Below are 17,059 nucleotides of genomic sequence, written 5' to 3'. Positions count from 1 at the left end.
TCATAATAGTTTAGAAAAATGAATCAGCCTAGATGTTCATTTGCTAATGAAAGGAATAACAAATTGCAGGGTACACAATACACAAAGGAACACTATTCATCTGTAATAAAAAGGAAATTATTAAGTTTCCAGGTAAACTGAATGGGTCTGGACATTATTATAACTAAGTGAGGAAACCAATTGCCAAGGAAGCCAAACATGACATGTTCTCTCATGTGGGATCTAAGCTTCCAAGTTTTTAAGTTTATTTGTATTGATGTAGAGTGTCAAAGAGCTCAGATTTTATAAAGGTCAATGAGAAGGAAACAACGATAAGGTTTAAGGATGTAGAACACATGTTGTCATGAAAGTAAGGAACACTTAGAAGGGTAAGGTTTTCAGGATAGATGGGAGGCTTAGCTGCACAGGCTAGGAATGGCTTTCATCAAAACTAAACAATGCACGGAAAATGGCTCAATGGAAACCCAGTAAGTTTTGAAAGCAAATTAAAAGGAAATAAACCTTGAGCGTTGGGCCCTTGAGATGGCTCATGGCTATAAGGGTTGCTTGCATAAAAATCTGATGAGAAAGTTCAGTTTCCTGACCCCACATAGTGGACAGGAAAGAAACCAATCTGCAAGTTGTTCTCTGACTACCAACTTGTTCACACAGCTCTCTTCTCTCTCACCCTCTACACTTATATATGCATGTGGTATGTGTGTGCATGTTTTACAATCACCAGTTATACACAACACCACACACACACACACACACACACACACACACACATATATATATATAACATTTAAACAGACTGCTTCTTCATGTGTGGATACTGCTTTTCCAAGCAAACATGTATTTAGTAAAATACAAATATTAGTATGAAGTGTGGGATTGCCTCTTTTATTTTTTTTAATTTATTCAATGTACAGTTTACTTGCCTACCTGTCCTGGCAGGCAACTCCTTTCTGTAGCAGGAGAACAGGTCCATCCCCGTGGCTACTCTGTTTGGATGTGGCTTGTGTCCACAGAGGGAACAATGACCAGGAGAGCTCTACGCTCAATGTCTGAGCAGAAGTCAACTCAGCTCCATTTGATTGTTTTTGTCCTCCTCAAGTCAGGGCTGGTATGAGTCAATGTACCAGTTGCCAATGGTCTTTTTGCCATCCCTCAAGGTGAAACACTGGCCTTTCTCTAATATTCTAGGCTGTCTGGCAAGACTAGGTGAAGCTTGTAAGTCCTCTCCAGGTATGGCAAGTTCCTTTGCCCTGAAGGCAAGGTGACAAGATAGGCTATGTCAAGTCCAGGGATGAACATGACAGGCATGAAATGAAACACAAAGAGTTTGTGGTGGTCGACCCTATTTCCTGCTGATGATGTACCTGAAGCCTCCATCTTCTGGTGAGGCTTGGATGGAAGCCTGGCTGACTATGACCAAGACCACACTTCAGATGCTCAGTCTTAATTAGCCTCAGACTCAGAAGCACCCTGCCTCAGTCTTTAGAAACTCTTGTAGAACCATCTCAAGGCCTGTCACCAAGTGTGATGTTCTTGTTAGGTTCCAAGACCTTTCACCTTGTCTCCTTCTTTCAAAATGCCATCTCTCCTGGACAGAAGACTAATTGGGCCTTCGTGGAAAAAACTCTCCCCTTCCAATGCCAGTGGGGAACTGTGAGAGCCCAATATGGCCCAGCTTTGACAGCATTAACATAACCTAGGAACTGCAAGCCATGTGGGGGGGGGCGGTTGGAATTCTCCAGAAGGTAATGTAGGGTAAACTGCTTTTTCAAGTATGTTTGAGAACCCTGTGTCCTAGACACCTAGGAGATTTAAGGATAACCTTGAAGATCACTGACCTCATTTATTAACATTAGGCATGCCAGCTAAACATTTTCATTTTTCCACAATCCTGTTCAAGCTGGAGCTAACTACTTTTCAGGAGTGGCCCTGTGCAACATTTTTTGGCTCCTGAAATTCCATTTTAAGCCCCTTTTGAAATACCTTAAAATTTGTGAACCTGAATGTAGTAGCCACTTATGAGTTTACGATTAGTTCTGTTCCTTGTGAGCTGCTTATTTTTTCTTTATGGTTCTTAGTTGTTCTTTTACAGAGCTGGCCAGCTTAAGTTGTGCTGGGATCAAGAAAAATGGGCCTTGGTGGTTTTCATGTTCCTGGAGCTGTGTCATGCCAAGTGGGATGCCACCATGCTCCAGAAGAGAATTTAACATTGCTGCTTGCCATTGTTGCTGTTATAACAGTGACCAAGCAACCACAACTACTACTGTTTCTGGGATTGCTATTTCATAACTGGTTACTACAGCTAGCACAGTGGAGACCCCAGGCGCAAAAGTAGCTACCATAGTTAGTTAATCTTTCATTCTATTTGGGGGCAGAACAAATTTAATCAATAGTTATATACATGTCATTGGGCTCTGAAAGTTACCTACCATTACAAACTCAAAGTTCCATTTGCTTTTTGGGATACCATCGTTACAAGGAACCTCAATTTGCAGTAAGCTGTTAAGGAAGGGAATGGCTCAGTAGCCTTTAGCCTAAACCAGCTATGGTGGGTTTACGACTTCTGTTTGGTTTTTTCTGTGTCGAACACACAGAATTGCAAGCCCAGCACCACTTAGAGATCTTTGGCAACAGTTAAACTCTGCAGCCTCTCACACAATTGAGCCCTGTAATGAATAATGAGTATTCAGAGATGGGTAATACCTGGGGGGCAACTTTACCAAACCTAAGACAGAGTGCCTGTGTGGCCTGGGCAAGTGTCTCCATGATGAGTAAAAGTGACCTGCTGACGTCGTCCAGGCAATCTAGTCAAGAAGCTCATTTTTTAGTAAAAAGTGGGGGTGGGACCTGTATGGTACCTTGGCCAAGTTTTGGGTAACTGTTGCGGTTGGCTTAGCTGACCTGACCTTGATATCCTCCCTATGCTCATTCCCGCGAGATTCCACCTCTTGAAATGCTTAAGGGAAGCTCCTTGTCTGTGTATCCTGCATATTGGGCGTTAAACAGTTTATGGTGCAAGATTGTAAAACATCGGAACGCGTAAAACTTTTTATAAATAGAAGCATAATATATAATAATTACATCATATAGCCAGAATATAAAGATGGATTTTTAAATATGAATTTTGTTTCACTTGTCAAATTTCAAGTTTTGTGGTTGATCAGCTTGGTAGTAGTAACGGCCCTCATAAGCTTATAGGGAGTGGCACTATTAGGTACATCACCATCTTGTGGAAGTATCTAAGAATGGCAGCTGAGGCCAGCTGAGAACTTACAACCTTGAACCACAAGCAAGAAAGAAAGGTAATCAAATGATCAGTCTCTAAATTCTCATAAAGTTCATTCGCCAAGTGAATACACCTCTTTCACAGGCCACATCTCCTAAATTCCTTCAAACAGTTCATGAACTGGGGACAACCATTTAAATGCCCTAAACTATGGAGGGCATTTCATTCAAACCTCGCATTCTCCACTTCCCTGCCCTACAACCTTCATGGCATATCATAATGTAAATTCATTTAGTTTTAACTCAAAAATTCCCCATAGCACCTAGAGGTGTGGCGCACACCTTTAATCCATCACCCGGAGGCAAGGCAGGAATCTCTGGTGAGTTTGATCAGTCCTGGTTCTACCAAGTGAGTCCAGGAACAAGCCAGGGTTGTTATTACAAGAAAACAACAAAACGAAAAAAACCCATAAACTCCCCATAAGCCTTTCACAGATCTCAAACACTCTTAAAAACTTCAAATCCCAAAGTCTCTTTGAGGTCAAGTCAATCCCTCTTAATTGTCCATACTTCCAAACATATATGCACAGAATATATCAAAATACTGTTCAAATGAAGAAAATGGTGGCATGGTGAGAAAATAATCTGGGACAAGGTTCAGACTAACAAACCCAACAGGAAAAATTCTCTAATTCTATAGCTTCATTTCTGGGTCAAAAAGGATAGTTGCGCTTGGGCTCCTTCAGTTTTGGCTGCACTGCACGCACACCTTTATTTTTAAGGACTGTTATGCCTTGTAATGCTGTTCCTCCCTTGGTAGAGACATTTCATGGTTTCTGGGCATCTCTTTTGTCATTTAAACACAGACAAAACCTCTGAGGCACAAAATGCATTATGCTACATTAAGAAAAGAAAAGAATAGCACTGCCTCTTGGAATAATTGACAAGAATGAGTTCCAAATTTGAATTATTCACTTCTCTCCCTGTTTTTTTTCAAAGTAAGGGATTAATTCTATGAGCTACCACTTTAGCAGCACCATTATTTAATTATTTAATAAGCTAATAACTCTCTGCTTTGGGTGTTATGTTTCTTATGGACTTTAACTGAGAGTCTCCAGAAAGAAATCTAAGAGCGGAGTTAAATCTTCAGTAGTGACAGGCAGAAAATGACACACCCAATTGACATGGTCCATTTTTTTTGGTAGGTAATTGAGGGTACATTGTTTGGGAAGTTCTAAGCAGAGATGATGATGGCAATAGTATATCCTAAATAATTACAAGGTAATTGCTTTTGTATTTTTCCAGAGATATGTTCAAATTTGCTTTTTTAGTTTATTTGCCATGGAAGTTAAGCACTCGTTTAAGTATTGATTAGATGAGCAGGAGAGGAGAATGTCGTCCATGTAATGAATGACCAACACTTTGGAAATTTAATCAGCACCAGCTTAAAGTGCTTTGTGTACACTATACTGACATATAGAGGAACTATTTTATCTCTTATAATAAAATCTTCCATTGATAAATGAGTCATTGCTGTTGATTGTTAAAGGTAGGAACAGAGAATGAAAAAAGTTTCTTACAATCAGGATGTAAGGGAATAAAGAAAAAGCTGTCTTTTAAGTCAAGCATAATAATGTAATATCCTCCAGGAGTCAGTAGGATCAGGAAACCCTGGCTTGGAGGGCCCCACTGTTTTCAGAGTAGTATTTGTACCCCAGAGATCATGTAACACTTGAAATTTATTCTCTGCCTTTTTTTATCAATTATAAAAATGGGGGAATTAAAAGGACTAACTGAGGGTTTTGTATGATCTAGTTGCAATTGTTCCTGTACTAGAAGTTGGGCCTGTTTTAATATTTCCTCATGAAGGGGACCACTAATCAATCCATACTGTGTTGTACAATATTACTTTTAGGTGTGTTACTTTTGTTTATGTTGCATTTGTTCAATTCTGTGAAGCTGTGTTACTTTGCCTGTCTAAAACACCTAATGGCCTAATAAAGAGCTGATCAGCCAATAGCCACGCAGGAGAAAGGATAGGCAGGGCTGGCAGGCAGAGAGAAATATATACAAGGAGAAATATGGGAGGAGAAAGAAGGAAAATCAAGAAGGAGCCAGAGAAAGAGGAGGACTTCAGGGGCCAGCTGCCCACCTACACAGAAAGCCACAGAGTAAGAGTAAGATTTATAGAAGTAAGAGAATGGGAAAAGCCCAGAGGCAAAAGGTAGATGGCATAATTTGAAGTTAAGGAAAGCTGGCAAAAAAAAAAAAAACAAAAAAAAAACCACAAAAAACCAGCCAAGCTTAGGCCAGGCATTTATAATTAAAATAAGCCTCTGTGTGTGATTTATTTGGGAGCTAAGTGGCGGGCTCCCAAAAGAGCCAAAACACAACCAACAACAATGCTGGGTTATCAGAGAATCATTGTAATTGTAAAGGCTGTACAGATGGCCCTTGGTCTATGACACCAATTAGATTGGTGCTATACTTCCTATATTATAATTATCATATGATTCATTAGGTGCAGTGTTAATACTGCTGGTATTTGTTGTATCTGTTCCCCACAGATTATATGAAATCCTGAGACAATATAAAGGCTGCACAGTGCCAAAAGGAGAATCCTAATCAGGCTAATTTAAGACACTAGTACTTTTTAAAGGATTCAGTTTGGCCCCAACATCTGGTAGACATGGGCCTCTAGACCCATGTGCATATAGTTCTTGACTAATAGCTGAATGATCTGCCCCAATTACCAAGAATGCCTCTGGACAGAATAGTTTTCTGTGTATAAAGTCCACACAGGACATTGGTCCTCTGATAATGGTCTTGTCCATAAAGCTAGGGGATTTAGTTCCATTGGCACTAGATCCCATTGCTCCTTCTGAATGAATTGGATGCTACTTTATAGCCTGGTTTATTTTTAGTTGTCTAGGTCAATTCTAGGATTGCCCCTCTGGGGGAGTTTAAAGCTTACTATACTTGTCACATTCTGGATTGACAGGTCCTTAGCCCAGCATTTTCCTTTTTTACATCATGGGACAAAGGCGAGAATGGATTACTAGATTTTTTTTTTCACTTGTTTTTTCCAATGTCCTCTATTTGCCACATTTAAAGCAAGGTCCCTTTTGTAAATATTTTTTTCAAAAAAATAGCTGCTGTAGTGACTGCTGCAGCATGAGATGAGCTGCCAATACCTTAAGTGGCTGTTACCCAGTGAGAGAAATCACCATGTTTCACTGTCACTATGGCAGCTCCACACTCTGGTGGCTCCCCTCAGAGTCGAGCTGCCCAATCAGTATATCTGTGTTACGTTCTGTTGTACTGCCCTCCCAGCATGAGCAAGGAACTCAGGCTAAGGCTCATTAACCTTCTGTCTTTAAGTGGCCAGAGAATCCAGTTTCTCCATGATCACAGTACACAAAGGCATACTTGGTCAAAATACTAGGCTGAACCATGTGTCTGTACTAGAGCATCACTATATTGTCTCATATCCTGAAGCATGACTCTATTAATTCTAATAGAGATTTATTGTTGTGATATTTTACCTGTTCATCACACTTACGTATTTTGCTTTTTATATCAAATATTATCCTGAGGCTCAAGAAAGCTTCACATACTTGCCTATAGTCCTAAAGAGCAATAATAGCCCTGCTTAAACTCTCCCACATCATGTCAGTAAATGGAGCTTGAATGCCATTGGCAGAGACCTATTTTCTGAAATTCTTTAAGAACTCAAAAGTAAATGGGCAATGTTGACATCCATTTGGGATTTAAAATCATAGGCAGCATAAGAGGTGGCCTGGTAAGGGCTCTGTCCAGTTATTTCTATGTTGGTTATGTCCCTCATCCTCCATAAGAAGTCTCAGCCTCCTTCTGAGATGTGTCTAAAAAAACCTCTTCATTATGGTCCTCCTGAAGAGGGGCCATGTAGTAAATAACTGCAGCCCAGATTGTAAAATAATTGTCAGGAATTTTTACCCCTTTTCTTGGGCTTTTTTTGGAGTCTCCACTTGTAAACACCAGTGAATGGTTCCTTGTTCAGGAAACCAAGGACTGAATTTTATAGTCACTTGTATAAAATTACAGAGGTATTGCTCAGGATTATTTTACTGTGCTGGACTTAATGGACACCTCAAAAATTGTATAAAATGCTTTCCTTCAGATGATTGAAAAGAATCTATGCTATTTCACAGTCTCACTAATGGTACCAACTCCTTGCATGAGAGGACCAAACTCCTACTTGTAACAGGACCACAGGCTCTGAGACCTATTTAGCACAAGTGACTCCATGATGGAAATGCAGGCTACAAAACTCAGTATGTAGACAGCACCACCTGCCAAAACTTTAAAAAAGCCTAATCCGTCAAAGTTCATATAGTTCTGGGTCTCTAAATTGCCTATATGAATGTATGAATGTGTGAGAAATGTGGCCATAGTATGCATGTTTTATACTGGGGCTTATGTATATGTTGTGACTCCATATAGAAATTTTTACATGGATAGCCTTTGGGGTGGATGGCCAGCAGAAGGGACAGATGGTCCCTTTGGTTGAACTGGCAGCACCTGACTTAGGAACACTGTGGGACTCAGGGATGATGGAGTCACAGCTCCAGAGGGTCCAGACAGGGCATGGAGTCCCTTCCATTCTGCCTTTCTTGTGCACATTTGTTCCCATGCTGCATGCCTTCCCTGCCCATGTTAATGAGTGGGGCTCTCACGACCTGCCCTGGGGGTTGCCCCCCAAACCTGATGAAGGATTGGCTCCTAGGGCAGACTGGAGCAGTACTGCCAATGGTTGGTAAGCTATGGTGGCTGTGTTATAGTGCTGAAGCCAGGGCTGCTTTGAGCATTCAGATTCAATAGTTGATAAATATTTGTCATCATTTAGAAGAGTTTGTTGTACATTATTATTGGTTAAAAAAACTACTGCTAGTTTCAGATGCTTCACATTGGTACAATGTTGTTGCAAATTTAGAGTTATTCTTGTTATGGTATATGCATGTATTTCTGTTCTTGTTTAAAATATTGTAACTTTACAATATATTCTAGACTACTGAGGGAAATTACATGAAAGACTTTGATAAGAGTTTCTATGTTTAAAAAAGGAAGAGAAAAATGTGTCTGATGAAAATGTCTGAACAGATTGAGTGTACTTGGGAGGTTATAGAAAGTCAGAGGGGTGTGATGTGAACTATGTTTGTTATGGTTTCTTACATGGAAGGTTGTAGAAGGTCAAGGAATGGGAACCATGTTTGTTGTGGTTCTTTATACCTGCCAGTATTGGATTTAAAAGTTAATTCCTGGTTTGTTTTCATTTTGAAATTAGCTGATGATTCTTCACTGTAAACTGTTTATGTTAAAAAATAGAGATTATATATATATATATATATATATATATATATATATATACATATATATACACATATATATATATGAGCTAGCTTTAATTGTGTATATATATATATATATATATATATATATATATATATATATATATATACCTTGGATACAACTGTGAATATGTATATGCATATATATATATGCATGTAATTATTGTTTAGAAAAACATGGGTTGTTTTGTTTTGTTTGTTTTGTTTTTTTGCCAGAGCTGAGGACCGAACCCAGGGCCTTGTGCTTGCTAGGCAAGCGCTCTACCACTGAGCTAAATCCCCAACCCTAGAAAAATATGTTTTAAACAGCAGCCATGTGGTTTTCCCTCCATCTTGGCTGTTGACTTCATCATGATGTAGGCAGTCACATGGCTGGCAGCCACCTTTTTACTAAGGTTATAAAGATCTATTGAAATTAACAAAAACTAACTTAAGAGATTTACACCTAAGTACTTATGTCTTTGCTAAATGTTCAATAGCAAGCTTTTAGAGAATTTAAATAGATGGCAACCCATGTTTGATAAATAAGATACTTGATAAATAATATATAAAAGATGCACCTCAATGCTTTTATACACAAGAATATTACCTTGCTCTGGCAGCTAAACTTTGGTAATTTAAGATTTACCCTATGTAATAAGATAATAATGGTCTTAAAGACATGAAGGGATCATAGAGAACAATAGATAGCAACTAGGGCAATTAAGAAACTGTTTTAAAGAACTATTATTTCCAGTACCCAAAGTTAACCGAGATTCAACAACAAAATTACAAAACCAGTTTCCTTAACAAATGGAGACGCAAAAGTTCTCAACAAAATACTTGAAAACTGAATTGAGAATGTGTAGAAAAGATCACTCACTATGATCAAGTTGGTTTCTTTTTAAGAAGACGCATGAATAATAGTTCAATATATGTAAATCGATAAATGATATGTTATATAAATGGATTCAAGGACAGAAATCACACTCACTTTGATAGATACAGAAAAAACTTTTGACAAAATCCAGCATGGCTTTATGTCAAAATCCAGAAGTAACTCAGAATAGAAGGAACATATCTCAACATAAAAAAGCTGAATATGAAAAACCTTTAGCTAACATTATATTAATTATGGAAAAACCACAGCATTCTTACTAAAGTAGAAACAAGACAGAGGGTCCACTCATCCACTCTTATTCAATATAGTTCCAGAAGTCTTAGAAAGGTGAAAAGCAAATAAAAGGATACACAGAGAAAGAGTCAACATCTCTATTGCAGATGATTCAACTTTCTATTATAAGACACTCTGAAGATTCCACTGGAAAAGTCATAAAGCTGATGAACATGGGACTGATAAGATGGCCCACAGTCACTGAGCACTTCCTGTTCAGGTTCTAGTACCTACATTAGGAAGCTCAACAGACTCCAGGTCTAGGGGACCCTATACCATCTTCCAGGATCCCAAAACCATCTGTGCACACATGACATAAATTCCACACAAAAACAGACACACATATACACAAATTAAAAATAAATAAAAATTTAAAAAGAACTGATAACACTTTCAGCCAGATTTTCAGGATAAAAAAATTAACATAAAAAATCAATGGCTATTGTATATACAAATTATAAACATACTGAGAAAGAAATTAGGGAAAACCATTTCATTCACAATCGCCTTTAAGAAAATAAAAATACATCTGAATAAGGCCTAAACTAAGGACACAAAAGACCTCTATAAACAAAACTTAACCCCCCCCCAAAATAAATAGAAGACATTAGAAGATGGAAACCTGTCCCCCATTCTCATGGATCAGAAGAATAAATTTTGTGAAAAATGACCATCCTACCAAAAGCAATTTACATATTCAATACGATCCCAATAAAATTTCAGTGACATTATTCACAGATCTGTAAAAAACAAACTTGGCTGTCAAGATGGCTCAGGCCCAAAGGCTCTTGCTGCTAAGGTCTGATGACTTGAAACACAGACACCAGAAATCTAGAAATCATATAATGGAGTTGCCCTCTGACACCCCCTGACAACACACTGTGACATAAAATACTCCCCCCAAATAACTAAATATATGAGAATGAAATTATATACACACACACACACACACACACACACACACATGCACAATAAACAATTTTAAAACAAAAGAAAGACAGTTTTAAAATTCATATGGAAGCACAATACACCCTGGATAGCTATAGCAATCCAGAGCAGAAAGTATATTGCTAGAGGCATCAACATACTGGATTTCAGGTGATACTACGGAACCAATGGTAATAAAAACAGCACAGTACTGGGACAAAAACAGACACATAGATTCAATGGAATAGCATAGTGGACCCAGAGACTAAGCAATGTAACTCAAGCCACCTAAGTTTGACAAAGATGCCAAAAGATACACTGGAGGAAAGACAACCTCTTTAACAGCTATTCTGGAATAACTGGATGTTTACGTGTAGAAGGAGTTGAAATTCTTAACTCTCACCTGTTGTGGAATGTTACTTTAACTATGTAAAGATGTGTTACATTTGTTTATGCTGTGTTTGTTTAATGATGTAAAGATGTGTTGCTTTGCCTGCCTAAGGCACCTTATTGGTTTAATAAGAAGCTGAATAGCCAATAGCTGGGCAGTATAGGGATAGGTGGGGCTGGTGGACAGAGAGAATAAGTAGGAGGAGGAATCTAGACTTAGAAGAGAGAGAAACAGGGAGAAAAAGAGGGAGATGTCTGGGGCCAGACAGATAGACACAGAATATACAGAATGAAAGAAAGGTAAAAAGCCCCAAGGCAAAATTAGATAAAGAGAAACAGGTTAATTTAAGTTATTAGAGCTAGTGGACAAGCATAAAGACAAGGCTGACCATTTATAACTAATAATAAATCTCCATTTCATAATTTGAGCTGGTTTGGTGGCTCCAAAAAAAGGCCTGCCCACACTCATCCATCACAAAAACCAATTCCAAATGACTTATAGACCTGGAACTTTGAAACTGTTAGAGGCATACGGAAGGGTATACCTTAAACTGTAGGCATAGGAAAGGACCTCCTGAATAGGACTCTTAATTGTTTAGGAATGAGGCCAATAATCAATAAATAGGACCTTGCTAAATTAAAAAGCTCTTGTAAAGCAAAATAAACTGGATTGAGCTAAGAGGCAGCAAAAAAAGGGAAGAAAATCTTTACCAACTATACATGTGATATAGGATAAGTATCTAGGCTATACAATGAATTCAAGAAACTAATATAAAGAAAATAAATAGCCTAGTTGAAAAGTAGGTTATGGAACTGGACCCAGAGTTCACAAAAGAAGAAATAGGAATACTCATTTTAAAAGTGTTCAACATCATTAACCAACAGGGAAGTGCAGATTAAAATTACTTTGGGATTTTATTTCACTTCAGTTAGAATGGCTACCACCAAGAAATGACATCACAGGCTGGGCATGGTAGTGCACGCCTTTAATCCCAGAATTTGGGAAGAGGCAGACAGTTCTCTATGAGTTTGAGGCTAGCTTGGTCTGCAGCCAGGGCTGCATAGTGAGACTGTCTCAAGACAAACAAATCAAAAGAAATCATATTACAAAAATTCCTGTAAGGATATGGAGAAAGAGGAACCCTTATTAAATGTTGATGTGAGAATAAATTTGGGCAGTCACTAAGGAAATTAGTGTGGAGGTTTCTAAAAAAGATAAAAATAGAACTACCATATGACCCATCTATATCAATCCTAAGCATATACCCAAAGGACTTCATATCCTGCTACAGAGATATTTGCACATTCATGTTCATTGATGCTTAAGTCATAATAGTTAGAAAATGAAATCAGCCTAGATGTTCATTGCTAATGAAAGGATAACAAATGCAGGGTACACATACACAAAGGAACACTATTCATCTGTAAATAAAAAGGAAATTATTAAGTTTCCAGGTAAATGAATGGGTCTGGACATTATTATACTAAGTGAGGAAACCCAAGCCAGGAAGCCAAACATGACATGTTCTCTCATGTGGATCTAAGCTTCCAAGTTTTAAGTTTATTTGTTTGATGTAGAGTGTCCACAGAGCTCCAGAATTTATAAAAGGCTCATGAGAGGAAACAAGAATAAGGTTTAAGGATGTAGAACACATGTGTCATGAAAGTAGAGGGAACACTAGAGGGTAAGGTTTTCAGGATAGATGGAGGCTTAGCTGCAAGGCTAGGAATGGCTTCATCAAAACTAAACAATGCAGGAAAATGGCTCATGGAAACCCAGTAGTTTGAAGCAAATTAAAAGAATAAACTTGAGGTGGGCCTTGAGATGGCTCCATGGCTAAGGGTGCTTGCCATAAAACTGATGATGAGTTCAGTTCCTGAACCCCACATAGTGGAAGGAAAGAACCAATCTGCAAGTTGTTCTCTGACTACCACTTGTTCACACATGCTCTCTCTCTCACCCCTCTACACTTATATATGCATGTGTATGTGTGTGCATGTTTACACACACAGTTATACACACACACACACACACACACACACACACACACACACACACATATATATATATAACATTTAAACAGACTGCTCTTCATGTGTGGATACTGCTTTTCCAAGCAAACATGTATTAGTAAATACAAATATTAGTATGAAGTGTGGGATGCCTCTTTTATTTTTTTAATTATTCATGTAACAGTTTACTTGCCTACCTGTCCTGGCAGGCAACTCCTTTCTGAGCAGGAGACAGGTCCATAGTTGTACTCTGTTTGGATGTGGCTTGTGTCCACAGAGGGAACAATGACCAGGAGAGCTCTAAGCTCAATGTCCTGAGCAGAAGTCCACACTCAGCTCCATTTGATGTTTTTGTCCTCCTCAGTCAGGGCTGGTATGTCAATTGTATACCAGTGCCAATGGTCTTTTTGCCATCCCTCAAGGTGAAACACTGGCCTTTCTCTAATATCATAGGCTGCTGCAAGACTAGGCTGAGCTTGAAGTCCTCTCCAGGTATGGCAAGTTCCTTGCCTGAAGGCAAGGTGACAAGATAGGCTATGTCCCAAGTCAGGGAGAACATGACAGGCATGAAATGAAACACAAAGAGTTTGTGGTGGTCACCCTATTCCTTGCTGATGATGTAACCCTGAGCCTCCATCTTCTGGTGAGGCTGGATGGAGCCTGGCTGACTATGACCAAACCACACTTCAGATGCTCAGTCTTAATTAAGCCTCAGACTCAGAGCACCCTGCCTCAGTCCTTTAGACACTCTTGTAGACCATCTCAATGCCTGTCACCACAGTGTGAATGTTCTTGTTAGGTTCCAGAACCTTTCACTTGTCTCTCTTCTTCAAAATGCCATTCTCTGGCAGAAGACCTATTGGGCCTTCGTGGAAAAACTCTCCCCTTCCAATGCCAGTGGGGACTGAGAGCCCAATATGGCCAGCTTTGACAAGCATTAACATAAGCCTAGGAACTGCAGCCATGCGGTTGGATTCTCCAGAAGGTAATGTAGGGTAACTGCTTTTTCAAGTATGTTTGAGAACGTGTCACCTAGACACCTAGGAGATTAAGGATAACCTTGAAGATCACTGACCTCCATTTATTAACATTAGCATGCCAGCTAAACATTTTCATTTTCACAATCCTGTTCAAGCTGGAGTACCTACTTTTCAGGAGTGGCTCTGTGCAACATTTTTTGGCCTCCTGAAATTCATTTAGCCCCCTTTGAAGATACCTTAAAATTTGTGAACCTGAATGTAGTAGCCATTATGAGACGATTAGTTCTGTTCCTTGTGAGCTGCTTATTTTTTCTTTGTGGTTCTTAGTTGTTCTTTTACAGAGCTGCCAGCTTAAGTTGTGCTGGGATCAAGAAAAATGGGCCTTGGTGGTTCATGTTCCTGGAGTTGTGTCCATGCCAGTGGATGCCCACATGCTCCAGAAGAGAATTTAACATTGCTGCTTGCCATTGTTGCTGTTATAACAGTGACAACCACCACTACTACTGTTTCTGGGATTGCTATTTCATAACTGGTTACTACAGCTAGCACAGTGGAGACCCAGCAGCAAAAGTAGCTACCATAGTTAGTTAATCTTTCATTCTATTGGGCATGACAAATTTAAATCAATAGTTATATACATTTCAATTGGCTTTGAAAGTTATAAATTTACAAACTCAAGTTCCATTTGCTTTTGGGATACCATCTTACAAGGACTTCAATTTGCAGTAAGGCTCGTTAAGGAAGGGAATGGCTCAGTAGCCTTTAGCCTACCAGCTATGGGTGGGTTAAGACTTCTGTTGGTTTTTTCTGTGTCGAACACACAGATTGCAAGCCCAGCACCACTTAGAGATCTTTGGCAACAGTTAACTCTGCAGCTCTCACACAACTGAGCCTGTATGATAATGAGTATTCAGAGATGGGTAATACCTGGGGGGCACTTACCAACCTACGACAGAGTGCCTGTGTGGCCTGGGCAGGTGTCTCCATGATGAGTAAAGTGACCTGCTGACGTCCCAGGCAATCTAAGTCAGAAGCTCATTTTTTAGTAAAAAGTGGGGGGGGGACCTGTAGGTACCTGGCCCGAGTTTTGGGTAACTGTTGCCTTGCTTGCTGACCTTGACCTTGATATCCTCCCTATGCTAATTCCCTGCGAGATTCCACCCTCTTGAATGCTTAAGGGAAGCTCCTTGTCTGTGTATCCTGCATATTGGGCGTTAACAGTTTAGGTGCAAGATTGTAAAACATCGGAAGCGTAAACATTTTATAAATAGAAGCATATATAAATAATTACATATATAGCCAGATATAAAGATGGATTTTTAAATTATCATTTTGTTTCACTTGTCAATTTCAAGTTTGATGGTTGATCAGCTTGGTAGTAGTAACTGGCCCTCATAAGCTTATAGGGAGTGGCACTATTAGGTACATCACCATCTTGTGGAAGTATCAAGAATGGCAGCTGGAGCAGCTGAGAGCTTACACCTTGAACCACAAGCAAGAAAGAAAGTAACTCAAAATGATCAGTCTCTAAATTCTCAAAGTTCATCGCCAGTGATACACCTCTTTCAACAAGGCCACATCTCCTAATCCTTCCAAACAGTTCCATGAACTGGGGACCAACCATTAAAATGCCCTAAACTATGGAGGGCATTTCATTCAAACCATCACATTCTCCACTTCCTGGCCCCTACAACCTCATGGCCATATCATAATGTAAAATTCATTTAGTTTAACTTCAAAATTCCCCATAGCCACCAGGAGGTAGTGGCGCACACCTTTAATCCCATCACCCGGGAGGCAGAGGCAGGATCTCTGTGAGTTTAAGATCAGCCTGGTCTACAAAGTGAGTTCCAGGACAGCCAGGGCTGTTATACAAAGAAACAAACAAAACAAAAACAAAAACAAAAAACCAAAAACTCCCCATAGCCTTTCACAGTCTCAACACTCTTAAAAAACTTCAAAGTCCAAAGTCTCTTCTGAGAGTCAAGTCAATCTCTTAATTGTCATACTTCCAACATATAGCACAGAATATACAATACTGTTCCAAATGGAAGAAATGGTGGCATGGTGAGAAAATACTGGGACAAGGTAAGACTAAAACCCAACAAGGAAAAATTCCTAATTCTATAGCTTCATTTCTGGCGTCAAAAGGATTAGTTGGCTTGGCTCCTTCAGTTTTGCTGCCTGCACCACACCTTTATTTTTAGGACTGTTATGCCTTGTATGCTGTTCTCCTTGGTAGACATTTCATGGTTCTGGCATCTCTTTTGTCATTTAAACACAGACAAAACCTCTGAGGCAACAAAATGCATTGATGCTACATTAAGGAAAGAAAAGAAAGCACTGCCTCTTGGAATAATTTGACCAAGAATGAGTCCAAATTTGAATTATTCACTTCTCTCCCTGTTTTTTTCATATTAGTATAGCAAGTGGCTTTTGGCTTTTCTGTGGTCTGTCTCTTGTTGATCTGTGCCTGCTGCTTGTGTCACAAAGGGCTTTTGCTGTCATTTATTGAACAGCACAGAGAGCATCACTTGGGAAAAGAACAAGGGATACTTAATGGAAATCTTTAACAGCTTGTAGATGTATCCTGCTTGTTAAATAAGAAACACAGAGCCAGTTGCAGAGTTAAAAACCACGAGGTCAGAGCCAAAGCGGAAAACCTTACCCTTCACTGCTTCTGCGGTTCCTCCTCTCCGCAAGAGACCTACTTCTGTGTGTCCTGTCTATTTAAAGACTTTCTGTTCTCCTCCCTCATTGGTTGTAACCCAGCCACATGACCTCCTCGTCACTGCCTGTTTGTACAGACCTCCAGGTCTTCTATGGTTGGTATTGAAATTAAAGGCATGTGTCTGCTATGCTGGCTATGTCCTTGAACACACAGAGATCCGCCTAGCTCTGCCTCCCAAGTGCTGGGATTAAGGGCGTGCCCCATTACTGCTCGGCTTCTGCTCTGGCTTGCTCTGACCTCAAGGCAACTTTAT

The sequence above is a fragment of the Onychomys torridus genome, chromosome 8, assembly GCF_903995425.1.
Source record: "Onychomys torridus chromosome 8, mOncTor1.1, whole genome shotgun sequence".
NCBI lineage: Eukaryota > Metazoa > Chordata > Mammalia > Rodentia > Cricetidae > Onychomys > Onychomys torridus.
This window is presented reverse-complemented; position numbering follows the sequence as displayed.